At 53.5% G+C, this 14,353-nt stretch overlaps 1 protein-coding gene across 2 annotated transcripts in view; it reads right to left on the bottom strand.

Annotated features, from left to right (window-relative positions):
* Positions 1 to 14,353, bottom strand: part of LOC119449618 (AF4/FMR2 family member 4-like) — a 179,572-nt gene that overhangs the window by 35,044 nt on the left and 130,175 nt on the right. The window lies entirely within an intron of this gene.

The raw sequence follows: 14,353 nt of genomic DNA, 5'->3' as shown, positions 1-14,353 counted from the left end.
AGTGGGCCGTCCAGCCGGCCATTGCCGGCGACCTCGGAAGATTTTCCTCCAGCGATGGACCACTGGCAGCCTAGCTAGCCCCGGGCACCAACAGCAATAACCGCAGGACAAATAAAGTTTATTCCTATCCAATTGTTAGCACGTTCACCGCCCCGCCGAAAGAACAGACCGCAATCGATCGACCCTCCCTGCGATGAGACTAACCTCACCCTTCATTGCGATTGTCCGTGCCCATTTATACCGGCATGGTTTATTTTTATTTTTTAACCTTCATCTTTCTTTTTTCTCCGAAATTTCCGTTCTCCATTTTGTTAAACACCCCTTTTCGGTGGACCGTTACCTCTCACGTTTTCACAATGAGTTCTCGACGCCGACCCCCCTCTTCGACAATGGAGTCAATGAGCGACTCGTATGAAGTATGCTTACCGAGCGCGAATAAAACGACTTTACAACGCGGCCGTCCCGTGTTTCCTGGAAAACGTGCTCCGCTAGCCGACTGAGGAGCGGCGGAGGTGAGCTGCGGCTCCAGCCGGGTGCCTTAACTTTAGTGCTCAGATCTTCGCAACGCCTTCGACATCCACGGCTGCGCTGGTGCATTACAACGCCGCGTCGTTCCAGGAGAGCGCTGCCTTCCTCCTGGAACCGCGACCGCTTTCACGGGGAGGAAGCTCGTCGCCCTGTGCGTTTTCTCGCATTACGTGGTCACGTGACGTGAACAACGGCGCCAGGTGCTGTCAGCGGCGTCAACATTTAAGAATGCCGCGGGCTTCGGACTGAGCGATAGCTGTAGAAAAGCGGTTGTGATATACATACTCGCAGTTCTTACCGCAGCTACATCTGACAACCACGGTGTCATTATGCAGAGCGTAGAACCCAAGTGCTCGCCGCTGTGCCCAACAAGGCGCTATGACGCTCAGCGCGCAAAAAAATTACCGAGCTAATGAACGACCACTGCGAATGCATCAGGCGAGAAAATTAAGACTGCCTGACAGCTCCAGAGGTTAGCGTTTAGATGCTTCTAAAGCATTCGGTGGCGACCGAATCGTAGAGAAGCTCCAAAATCTACGCTGCGGTCAAGTCTCCCGCTAAGTGAAGGTAGAGTATACGAAGAGGTCGGAGAAGCCATGCGCATGTCGGCATCCTTTCCGTCAGTGTACCTTGGGAAATCAAGCTGGGCAATTAAGATACCTACCGCAGGTGCAGCAAACATTTAGTCCCTTTATGGATAAAATCGCGAATTTAAGACAAAGTTTTCATCAGCTGCTGTTGCGCTAAACGCCAACAGAATACCTCTTTCCCTGACTCGGGTAGCAGAAAGCACCTGTCAGATTCCAGTAGCACCTTACACGTTCCACCCGTTCGCAAGCGTCTGCCTCCACACGTATACAGCGGCGGGCGACAGCTATACTCGACAGTTTCGTACCGCTTTCAAGGGTTCGATGTCGCGCGAAGAGAAGGGCGCAGCGCGTTCTCGAAGCGGGAAGAAAAAAAAAAGAAAAAAAATACACAGCGCGCTGCGGCGCTCCTTTTCATTGCGCCGTCCCCCTTTTACGGCGCAGCACGCGAAACATCTGTTGCCGGCGACAATCAGTCACGCTGGGCGCGTGACGCAAGACGCCCGCCGCGCCAAGGTCCGCCCGCGCAGGAACGTCCGCGTCGCCGCAGCCCTCGTTAGACCTCCGAGAGTCGTTCCAATTAATAAAAGGGACTCGGTGCCGCCACGCGTCGCACCTCACTGCGCGCGGGCAGAGAGCTGCCTCGACGCCATCGGATGTAGTACACCCCGCTTTGGGCGATCGAGGGCGGCGCTAATAGGACAGAGAAAGCGCCTACCCAAGCGCCGTCGGTGGGATTATAGTATAGGGATCGTCCGGCGGCTCTTGTGCCCGTCCCTTAAAATGCCCGCGTGAAAGGCTGGTCCCAATGCGGCGCTACAGGAGAGGAGTGTACAAAAACCGTACATATAATTAATGACTGTCTCCTGGCGCGTTCTCGAAAAGCCCACGCCAGGAGAGAGGCTCGTGACGTCGCAAGTCCGCCATCAGCGCCGTGCCCTTCACGAGCCGACTTGTGTAGGTTAATCCGAACCCCCAGAAAATTAGTTGTGTAACTGCAGTTTCTTTTTTCGTTTCTCAGCAGTAATACCCGCGATCATATAGACGGTCCAACTACAGCTGGTATGTCATAGTGTACCTAAGCCAAGCCACAAGGCGTGATAGTTCGTGCAAATTACAATGAAACGATTTGGTGTGCCGGACTGCTGGCGAAAAAAAAAAAAGTAACCGTAATAAAGAAGAAGAAATGAGTAGGGACAGGCTTAGCTCATCAGAAAATTTACCCACTCGAACTCATGGCATGTATAGATGCGAAGCACGAACGTGCATTCGTTGCCGCAGAGAATATTTCATAACCTCCAAACAATTACAAAATCTGCCGAGGTGACGTCCCCGTCTTTTCGGGACGAGGAAGTGCTTCCAAAGAGTGGGGGCGTGTTTCTGCCACCAATTCCCTTTGCCCAGAGCCAAACACACGCGTGAGCCCACGAACACCACGCGAGCAATCCAACCACACGCGTCAAAAGCGCGTAGGGCTAGAGCGCGGGCTCAGCGCGGTAGAAAGACCGATTCGGAGTGCGGCTCACTTTCGCGGCGCGTAAACAACGCCGAGGGAGAGGAGGAAGAACGGAGCCGTCCCCGCGCACAGGCGACCATCAGCCCCGACGAACGCTGCTCGCGGTACTTGCCACGTAGTCGCACACGAGGCTTAGCGACAAAAATAACGGGCCCGGAAAGGGTTCGCCCCGCAAAGCGCGCGGGGACGCGAGGAAGGACAGACACCCGGGTGCGAGCAGCGGGCGAGAGGAGGCAGCGGCGTAGGGCGGGGAGAGAAAGCGCGCGCGAGGTTTGGGGGGTTGGCCCCGTGGCCCGCGAGAGCCGATATACGCCACTCGTCAACCAGGGAGCCCGACTTTTTTTCCTTTTTTTTTTTTTTTTTTTTCTTTTCGTCGCGCACACGACACACGCCACCGAGCGCAACAGCAGCAGCGCCTGCCGCGGCACGGCAGCGGAACGCCCGCCCGTTCGTGTTTTCTCGGGCCGCGAACACGGCCAACTGCGCGCGACGCTCGACCGAAAAACTCCGTCTCGAGTCGGACACGCTCGATCGAAAGGGTACGGGACCCGATCCGGACACCCCGGGCCTCGCGGGCTGGAACGGAGCCCCACTGCAACTACAATAAGCAATTTCATTATGCCCGCGACGTTTCGAGCCAGGGCGTCTGCAGCGCGTGCGCTTGCGATAGGAACCGCCGTGCCGGCCGGTTGCATAGGCGGCAAGGCACGGGAAATGTCGCAACGGCAACGGGTGCCGACTGTGGCCGCAGCTCCAGCGGGCACGCCGCCGACATTTCCCGCGTGTCGTGGCACGCACGCTCTTTCGCAACCAAAACTCCGCAGTCGGCCACGGTATTCACAGACTTCCTCACACACGACCCCGGGTTTCCTCGACGAACACCTGCTAACGCAGGAGGCGAGGTGTGCGCAAACGTTTGCATATAAGCTCGCCTAACGAAGCGAACAGGTGGCCCGCAGTCGCATGCGGAGGGTTCAATCTCGCGGGACTCGAGACGATATGAAAAGGCATGCCCGAATGCGCTGCTATACCAGACTATACACCCTAACCTGCGCAATACCACCGTGTGCATCCGATCAGCTCAAAGTATCCGCGCGTGAATAAATTTGGGAGACGATCCACCAGCTCGGCGTCGCGAAGCGCAGGTTAGGCTCGATTCGAACGACGGGTGCCTTCGCGGACGAGTCTGCGACGTGACGACTAGCCAACACAGTGTTAAGAACACCGAGCCGAAAAGAAACGGGCAAAAGAGTATTGATAGCTTTCACGTGACGTCACGCACCCACCTTATCACCATTTTGGGGCACCAGCATAGCGACTACGAGCACTTCAGTCGAATCCAGTTTATTGAAAGCTTTCACGTGACGTTCCGGACCCAGCTTATCATCGTGTTGGGGCACCAACATGGCGGCTACAATGACGTCAGTGCAAGCCATCTATACGTCAGAAACTTGCTATACTTGCTGAATGTGTTAACATGTATAAGTTTGAGGTGTAGCGCAACAATGAAAGTAGTCGGCGAGTACAATCATGTCAGCTGAAGGCAAGACAGGCCCGAACCAAAAGGAAAATAGGGGGGAGGGGGGGGGGGAGAATTGGAGCGTACGCTGTCGTGCTTAGGCAGAGTAATTCTTTAGAGACAGTGCGCTGAGGAAGATATAAACAGATAATGTTTCTTAGCGCCACCATACTCTTCCGCGGGCCTTCGGCTTACCAAGTGTCGGCTGACGGCAAGGCAATGCGGTCGGTTCGCCTTTCATAAGTGCGTTTCACTCGTTATATTTCCGCTTACGCCGTGATACGGGACGGTTTCTTCGTGGCGCGATTTAGGACTTTCTGCGTGCTATTGAGATGACACCCCATAAGGGCACTAAATAGAAAAAAAAAAATCTAGGTTATATCTTAAATCGCGCCACCCATAAACCGTTCCGTGTGACGGCCTCAGCGGAAATACAACGAATGAAACACATTTAAGAAAGGCAGGGGAGGGGGGACCGACTGCATTGCCTCGTCCACAAGCAGCGGGCCCGAAAGTGACACAGCCGGCGCATTCTAGCACGAGTGCGGCGGTCAAGGTCGCGCTACGCCAACAGCCGCCGCGTCGTTTTCCTTGACGGGAGAAAACGCGGCGACAAAGCGGGCAGGCCGCCAGGGGAGAGCGCGTATTCTTCTCTTCGCACCCCCCCCCCCCCCCCCTCCCAACCACCACTGGCGTAAGCTTCCCGCTAGGCGAAGAGTCCATGACCCGCAAGCAACGCCTTCCTCGCGAGGTGCGCACAAGGGATTGTGTATCAGGAGGAAGGAGGAAACGGCTCGGCTGTTAGGAGGGCGCCACCCCGACAGCACCGATGTTTCATTTATCACGCGGCGAATTTACACGATCAGAGGCTTTCCTGTGGTTTTGAAGCACGCGTGCCTAGAGCGTCATACAACAGCAGAACCTTTCCTTACAACTCACATTACTCAACTTCTCGAAAATCTTAGCTTTTCACCAGACTCGCCATGATAGTTCATCGACGTGGAAATATCAAGAAAGGGTCAAAGTATGCAAGCTTTTTCCAATCGACATGAGAGACGTTCGGGAAGGCATCGTATGGCAAAAAAATAAAAAATAAAATAAAAAAATTGCATTGCCTTGCAATTTCGCAAGAAAGAACTGTCTGTAAGCGTAGATAAACTGATGTGCGACGGAGGCGAGGACGCAAAATGAGCAGCAATAATACGCGGATTAATCATGCTTTTCTCAGCAAAACTTAGACACAAGCCCCTACAGCCGGACGGTTTATACACGGCTCTAACAATGCTTCAAATGTCTCGTACGACCTTTTCGCGCATATTAGTCCCCGTATCACATCGTCCGCTCGTACGTCACCACTGCATTCCCTTTTTTTTTTCTTTTACAGATAAACACGAATGCTAGAGGGTACAAATGCCACCAAGTAAAGAGACATTCATTTTCAACATGTTCAAGTAGTATATAAGCTGCCGCAGACGGTCACCAGGAATAGAGGACGCAACGAATAAGGCTCACAAAAATGCGAAATCGGGGCAAAACAACCGGAAACACTGAACCAGCACGGATGAGTTTTCTTATGAGTGCCAGATCCCACCCGATGCAAAGGCCGCATAGATCATCATCATCATCAGGAATAACAGCTTCGACTACTCATGCATTAGAACTTCGTCACAGTGAACCCGCACATAGTTAACTAATCGTTATAATGAAAAGAAACGCCGGCCCCGATTGCATTTCCACAGGCGCTCCTGTATTTCTGTACTGATATGGTGAAGATGGTTATAGTGAAGAAAGCGGATATTATAATGGGAAATATACAATTCTTCAGAATATCCGGAACGAATTGCGTCTACCTGACGATGACAGAGGGAACAGTCATCGCAGTCATGGTGGTACCCAGACTCAGTTATTGCGACAATGTAGTGACACGCGCAATGACAGCAGGTGCTCCTTTCCTTCGGTATGCACCTTACGCGGTAACAACAGTGTCGTGCAGCCTCGCCGTTGAGGCTCTCCAGGGGAATGCTCACGTATAAGTGTGAACGCTGGATTGTGCCAGCCAACTCTCCATCGTATCAAAGCGGAAGCCTCTGTCTCTTCTCGACAAGCATTAGCTGATTTACGAAACCGATGCTCAGACAATGAAACGCAAATATAAGCTCTTTCGAAGGACAATCAACCAAACTGCGCTTAGTTACAGAGAGGTTAAATGGTGAACTACGGCTGAAGTGAAGATACTGATATAGTGAGGATTTCCCCCGGTCCCGACGACTTCACTACAACCAGGTTCTACTGCACGAATTATAATTTTGCCGAAAGCTACGAATAATTTGAAGCGATATATAAACAAAGCACAGCGGCAGTACGTGTCAGGTGGCGTCAATCGCAGCCTCAGAAATCAAACAAGGACTTCGCTTCAAAGCGGTTCCGCGTATAAATAATCTAAAGGCAGCGGTACAGGCTCAAAGCCAACGGCTATCATAGCGAGGTCACCGATAATCGGAGAACAGAAAGCAGGCTGACCGGATGATACGAAAGTAGCAACGGCAACACAAAAGTCCACAATGTCTCAGCGAAGAACCTCCGACAACGAACTGTTCGGCGATAGTGTAAGGCACACGTGACCTCATTCCGATGACCTTCGAACCGCTACGCAGTCCGTGGTAAACATAACAGTCGGCTTTTCGCAGTACAACGGCTGGTTAAAAAAAAATAATCCTGATCTCAGCCGATGCTATCTTACGACTCATTTCGCGGTGACGCGGTGGTATACAGCCCCAGCGCTGATTACTGCATCACAGACTGATCGAACAGCGGAGCCGACGGTGCGCGGCGACCGTTCGCGAGGCAACGAAACAGGAACACATCAGCAGTCCGCGCGAGCGGCGAGGGAGGTGTTTATTATTATTATTATTATTATTATTATTATTATTATTATTATTATTATTATTATTATCATCATCTCTCCCTATACGGGAGTAATGATTATTTTCACTGCTCGATTTGATGCAGTCAGCCGAGTCAACGAGCGAGTACCCCGATTTTGCAAGTCCAAATCTGCCAGTGGAAAACAGACTGATCCGCGCAGCATCGTCGCGGGAGACGGCGCCTTTGAGCCTATTAAAAAAAGCAGGTGAATTGCAGTGTCACTGCTTCTGTCATCCGCCGTTTTTCCATTGCTGACTCACAAGCGCATCGGTAGAATATGGAGTCAGACAGGAAAATTAAAGAAATATAGTGCTAGGATCGCGCTGAATCGTCCCCTCAGCAGATGAAAGTGAAACGGCGCGCCTTCGAATTTCCGGCCAAATCCGTGCAAAATCGGCGCAGCATGAGACAGTGTTAACTAACGACCAGCTGAACCAGTCAAGCCGTGGCAGACACCGACCAGTGGAATACAAATTCTTTTATATGAAGAAGAAAGAAAAATACAAAAATTGATAAACTCAGGGCCATGATTCCCTAAGGACTCGTAAATAACGATTACCTCAAATCGTTTCCAAGCTACTTTCCGCAGAAAAGGAGCGGGTGAGGCGGAGAAACAGGGCCTCGCTACACGCACTGCGACCACAAGACATTTGGCGTGACGAGGTTGATATGGGCATGTACTATACAGAGGATAATAAACAAAAGCACACTATATGTGGACATAGAGAGAGAAGAGAGAGAGAGAACTCCCGCTCGCAGCTGAACAGGGAAGGCACAGACGGTAATGACAGCGACAACACACCTAGGCCCGGTTGAGTGAAGAGCCGATAAGAATTGATGGCGAACACTGCTGAAAAGCACAGAAACGAAGACGTGCCTCTCTGCCACCGAGAAACTGGAAGTCGCGTTGTGCCCGTCCTCGTGAGATTACTTTTGCGATGAGGTAAACAATCGGTTATCTTACGCCGAAACTTATCAACCCGCAAGCGTCAAGCGGTAGTAGGACACTATAGCTTTAAGACGAAATTTCCTCAAACCCGCGCTTTACCGCGAACGCTGCCACTGAGCAAACTGATGAAATACTACGAAAGCGATTACCACACAGAAGTCAGCTTTCGACATCTTCGGACAGACCATATGGGCAGCGCTTGCGCTGAATTGGCGGCCGAGCCAATTACTGAATGCAACCCTCAGATGACGCCCATGTGCCTCGCTGTTTCGGCATGAGAGCCCACTCGAGCCAGCGGCATGAAGCCAAGCAAGCGCCGATTTTCTGGATGAACCCTCCACGCAATAAGGAGTAAGTCATCTGCGCTTTGACGCAACAATGTTCAGCTTCTCTCCCTGCGAGCTCAATGATATCGCCGCGAGGAGCAGGGGAAGGACGCGGCGATTGTTCCAATCCGCCGTAATCGCGGACAGCACCGCGCATCCTCCTCCGCATCCCGAGACTGTGGGTCCCTCACCTGTTATCGCAACTTGCAACGCAACTGCAAGATGCGGCGCTCGCGTGCCACTGCTCTCCACGGGGAAAGGCCCGATTCTTGATGGCATTTCGAAGGCGACGCGGGTCAGTCCGACGCGCGCGGAGGGGTAAGCTGACACCGGCGCATCGCGACGCAAGGACGGCGCCGAGCCCCCGGCGACAAGATCCGAGCGGCCCCGGCCGGCTCGGCCTCCCCTTCGGTTTCAAAGGGACGTCGTCTCCGGGCGACGACAGTCGAGGTGTCGAATGTCCGACGACAAATTGCACGGTTAGCGGCGGCGCGCCTCGCATTCTTGCGCTGACGGGTGCCATGCCGAGACAATGCTCAAGCCTGACACCGGCGTGCGCAACGAAGAGGAACGTCTAATCCGTGCCAGCGGGCTTGCTGTACGTTATCACCCAAGCAAGGCCGGCTGTTCTAAGCGCGCCGCCGCATTTCTCGGAACTCATCCGCTCTCCAGGAAGGGCATCACACGGCGACAGCTAACGCGATCGGGTACTGCGTTAGAGTTGCCATTTCTTCTCCTCCTTTATGAGTTCATCAATTTGAACTATACCGCAAGTTCTTCGCGCGCTGGATGGACGCCTTTGAAGAGAGTTGCTGTCACCGAGAGTAATATATTTACTGCCAACGTTCCAGGCGTTACGTTTACAACGCAAGCATTGCGTACTACATTTGCATCAGATTTTTCTCTGGTTGCGAGATAAGCTCAGGCTTTTCTCCCGCTACTCTTTACGTGCTGCTAGAGCATCGCATGGCTGCAGCGCCACTCTGGGACGTTAAACCATACACTCAATCCAATGGACTGCCCATTTCTTTCTATTTCACAAACAAGCCCCTCGATCTCAATTGGCGCACAATGCACATACAGATTCCCGCCTATGACATACGAGCGCTTGCAGCTAGGCAAATCCGATCGGCGTCAAAAAAAAAAAAAAGGATTAAATGTAATGCACACACATACACAGAGAGCATGCATGACCTAACGGGACCAGGCTTTTCAACAAAAACAGTTCCTCGCACCGAAAGTTCAGCGAGGCAGCAGGTCTGTACGGTGCAGTACACGACGGTCATCGTTCGGGCCGATAACAGAAAGCTCAGAAATGGACGGCGAGAAATGACTGGCGGCGCAGAGAAGTGCCGGTGACCTGGAGAGACCCGCTATAGCCGTCACGCTCGACGGCACAGCAGCTGTGCGTGCCGCCCTATGCTCGCGTGCTCGGCACAGTGGACGCGCGTGCGGGTTCCTCGGGGGATAGCGTGACGTGTCCCGGGGCACGTCATCGCCCAGTGCGTCGAACGGAGCCGACGGAAGCCGAGCGGCATGCTCTCACGCAAGCGCTCCAAGCGCGCGCAGCACGGAGCCTTTGATATCAGGCTGAAAGCAGCAGCAGCAGCAGCAGTTGAGTAGTAGTAGTAGTAGTAGTAGTAGTAGTAGTAGTAGTAGTAGTAGTAGTAGTAGTAGTAGTAGTAGTAGTAAGCAAAAAATGACGATAATAATGACACGTCAAAGAATAAATCGCAGCATGACAATTATTCACGGATCTGCAGCGTTCATTTTAAATGACACCGCTAAAATAAGTGCCGACGCCCGCCGCCTGAATTATTTCCTGTCCGATACACCGCGAGCCGAAGTCGATCACTTCTTGTGGTGCTGAGGAAACGAGTCGCATTTGCGCGCCCTCTCCCAATCTTCCTTTCATCGGAACTTCCTGAAGCCCAAAAACTCCCCTTTCAGGCTGCCTAGTGGAATCAGAACCGAGCCCGTTACCAATACTTGGTTCAATTAAAGGATGCCGTGCCGCTATGGGTACTTAGGTCGATAGCAACCGCTTACGTCGTACACAACAGGTATCTGTTATACGTTCAATTACTCTCGACCGGTATAATTCATAGGTGCCTTTGCACACCGCTCTCTAACGTCCCACCTTTTGACGCCGTAACTTATTGCCACGCCTTATATATATACATATATATACCAACGAGGCTAAAGAGAAGAGACGAGAAGCGAAATCTGGGAAACAGAAGACTACATGCTACGAAACCCACTTGCGCATCATTATGTGTGTGTGAGTAATCACCTTTACAAGGCACTTGTTTCCTTAAAACTGTGCAGCGCCACCTGTTCTCCATGATCAAATAAAAACACGAGCCTTCGAACACAACCTCCCATAAGAACATACTTATACAGTGAGAAAAGTTCGCAAAGAATGCTTCGCATTAAAAAAGAAAGGATTCAGTCATAAGCTGCGGCCACTTTCACAACCGACGATGGTGTACAATGTACGTGCGGACCCAAACTCCGTCCCTCGGCGTCCACCGCTTCGGATTTCCGCACCACAATGCGCGCCAGTCGGGCAACAACACAAAGGCAAACACATGTTTCCGAACACCCAAGGGCGGACAGGAGCCCCCGCTCCTTGGCAAAGGCCAGGTTTTTCGCTGTTCTCCCGCCAGCCGCTTCGGTGAAGCGCCAGTGCAGGGGGATCGGATCTCTCGAGGCACCGCTCGGAACAGGGAGAGAGAGAAACGAGGGAGGAAGGGATGGGAAAGCCTGGAAATAAACCGCGGCCGACCGAGCGCGTCCGCACAAAAGCAACGCAGAAGCGTGAGGAGCAAAGGAGGGGCGGCGCACCGGCGTCGTCGCCGAGAGAAATATGTTGATAACATGTAAATAACGCCTCGCACCGGGCGCGCGTGTGCGGACCCGTCGCCAAACAGCAGCTCGCCTCCCTCCAAGGGCAGCGAACGACCAGTCAAGTCTATCTCCGCGTCGACGAAGCTGCGTGCCAGAGGCACAGGCAGCACGTGCCTCCCGCGGCTGCACGAGATTAGATCTGCGTGATCGCACGGCGACAAACGCACGCACGGGCCAAAGTGCTGCCGAAGTGGCCCAGCTTTCGCGTTCCTTTCACAGCGGTCTAGCGGACAGAGTAAGAATAAACTAGCACAAGGAACGCGTTCGCGGCCCAGGAAAGTCGGTGCCAAACAAGAGGAGGCCCGCTGTGACGTCACGACGGAAAACACCACCGATTTAAATGCCGATGGGAAAACCTTCCCGGGGCTCTTGTGGCCAAGTACTGCAGCCGGCTACCCACACATGGGGGCTGTGCATACAAATAGCGCTGTATGCCACCTGAGTTCTCCCTAAACGTGCCAGGTGCTCTTTAGCAAGAAAAAAAAAGGGGGGGGGGAGGGGAGGAGAGAGAGAAATGGAGAGGGGGCAGCACATGTACACAAATAACGAGAGTGCACGATAGAAACGCTTTCACTCAGCCATTACGAGATCGGCACTTATAGAAAACAGTTGGGCTGCACACTATTTCGTTGGATTTCTTTTATTAGTGTTTTGTTTTTTACTTCGGCTTCGTCTCAATACCCACCTACCGCTGTTTTAACGTGTCGACAATTAACTTCCTAGCAAACTTCGTGACGCAATATCAAATCAACGAGACCAAATAAAATAAGACAAGGGGCGTGCGTCATAACTTCCTTCTTAAAACCGCTTGAGAAAATAAGTTTACTTGCTCAGACTAAATGCAAACTCGCAAAGCTAGCCCGATGCGTTCTGTTTATCGAAACCTCTGTATAACGTATAAAAACAGTGTCAGTCAAAATGATCGATACGGTGGCAGGCAGTAAATCGTCAATCAGCGGAGTGAGAAAATGAACCTTCCGAGTCAGGTCAGAGAGTTGAACTTGGAGGTGCATGGTATCCGACCGAGCCACCATCCGTGTCGTGACGTCACGGCGCTGGCATCTGTTCCCTTCGCTCCCCCTTACTACCCCCTCTCTCCTCGGCCAAAAGGATGACATCTACGCTGGCAACAGTGTGCGCGGTACTCACATGCCGCGGCGCTGAGCATCGTGGGAGCCGAGCACAGGCAGGAACTGGTGACCGGTCGTGCGCTTGTCGCCGCCGCTTCGGCCGAGCCGCGCGGTCGACGCTGCGCACGACAAAGCTCCACCTTTCGCCAGCGCAGCCGACGCACCGAGCGCACAGAAACGAGGACGCACGCACCGCACCACCACTAAACAGCACCGTAAGCTCTCCGGGTCACGACGGCGACACCGCGGCGTAATCCAAAGAGGAGCGCCGACGACGACGGGCAAACACTGATCGACGCCGGAGCAGCGCGGACGTCATCGGAGCGACCGCACCGAAGCGAGGAGCGCCGCCCGTTCTCCGCGCGGCCGATGCGCCGCCACGCTGACGACGACGTATTCCTCCTCCTCGAGCGCGCAGCGGCGGCCGATTTATTTTTTTCGCGCCACCGCCGCGGAGGGAACAGCTGCTTCGGCGACGGGCTCTCTCTCCGGAGCAGCGGCGACGCAAGGGGGCCGCGGGACGCACGCCGTGTGGGGGGGCAAAAACGCGCGCGCGCCCATAACAACGGCTGCAGCAGCCCCGAGTTCCGTGAGCGCCGACGGAGCGCGCTCGCGCGCGTGCGACGCGCCCGGATGTGACGTCGCGCGCCTGGGCCCGCCGCCGCCCACGGCGCCATCTCTCCGCTTCCGGCGCATTCCACAACGGCCGCGCGCCCTCCCTGCCCTGGCCGTCGCGACAGCCGAATCGAAATGGGGGCCCACACACAAAAAAAGAAGAACCGAGGCCGTCGGGGCAGGCGGAAGGAAATTCCACCCCCTTCCCCCGCCACCAACCTGCCACGGGTGGTCAACGGGGGTGTATCTCCTCCCCTATCGTCGCCACCCGCCTCGTGCTGTTCATTCAGAAAAGTGACCCCCAGAAAAGGCGCAACGTACACACGTTGATGCATTAAGATCAAATTACGCAAGTATCATTTATCCACGTAGTTTAATACGCATACGTCCGTGGCTGCGATAAGGAAAAACAAGCAGAACCTCGCACCTCGAGCAGTTACTTTCGAATGAAGTATCGGTGGTGCAATGACATTGAAGGGACTTACACACACATACACACACAAAAAAAGAACGAGTAAATAGGCACTACACCGCAAGGGCTACTTGTGTACTGTGTAAACAACAACGAACACAAATCAATTAATTATATGTACGCGCCTGAACTGCCTTCCCAGATTACTCGCTTTCGGAACATCACTCGCGCCTCCCAGACGCCTTCCGTGCAGAGAGACTGCGAGACCATGTCGAACAGCTTCCGGTCATTTGTGCGCCGCGACCGCAAACCCAGTGGTCAGTTGGCAAGTGAAAAAGCGCCGCGCCAAGCGCCTAAAAATACAACTTGGCACCGACAGCAGCGAAAGTGCGCCCTTGAAAAGAAACCACCGTAGCACCGGTCCACGGAGCGCGCTAGCAAAGGCGGCTCACGAAGGAAGTCCCGCGGCCACCGGCTAAGCTGCTGCCTTTCTTTGTGGTCATTTATCGCGGAAAAGAAGGGCACGCTAACGAACGGGTGGTCGTTTCGTTAAGCCGCAAATGTGGTTGTTGCTCGAAGCTACAGAGAACGTAAAAACGAGCCAGCCGGGCATTATAATAAAAACAGCCGGTTATTAATGACAGCAAGAGTTACTTGCTTCGCATCGCACACCGCGCGTTCTCTCACTGCACAACGCGAGAAACGCGCCGCTTCTCCCAACGCCCGGAGGAAACGCGGAGCAGAAAGGAAAAAAAATATATATTAAGGAAAACAAAATCTAAAGGCAATGGCGCAGTGGGTGGCTGGCGGCAAGCCGCGTTCAAATCAAACAGTGCTACGGAAAAGGGAAAGAAACGATTTCCAGGGGCCCGGATACAACTCCCAAACCACCGACAGCGATACCGGTGACCGCGGCCGAGACTACGCAGCATAAGA

Source organism: Dermacentor silvarum, chromosome 4, assembly GCF_013339745.2.
Source record: "Dermacentor silvarum isolate Dsil-2018 chromosome 4, BIME_Dsil_1.4, whole genome shotgun sequence".
Classification (NCBI taxonomy): Eukaryota; Metazoa; Arthropoda; class Arachnida; order Ixodida; family Ixodidae; genus Dermacentor; species Dermacentor silvarum.
Note: the sequence above shows the minus strand (reverse complement) of the source record. Positions and strands in the feature narration are given on the sequence as shown.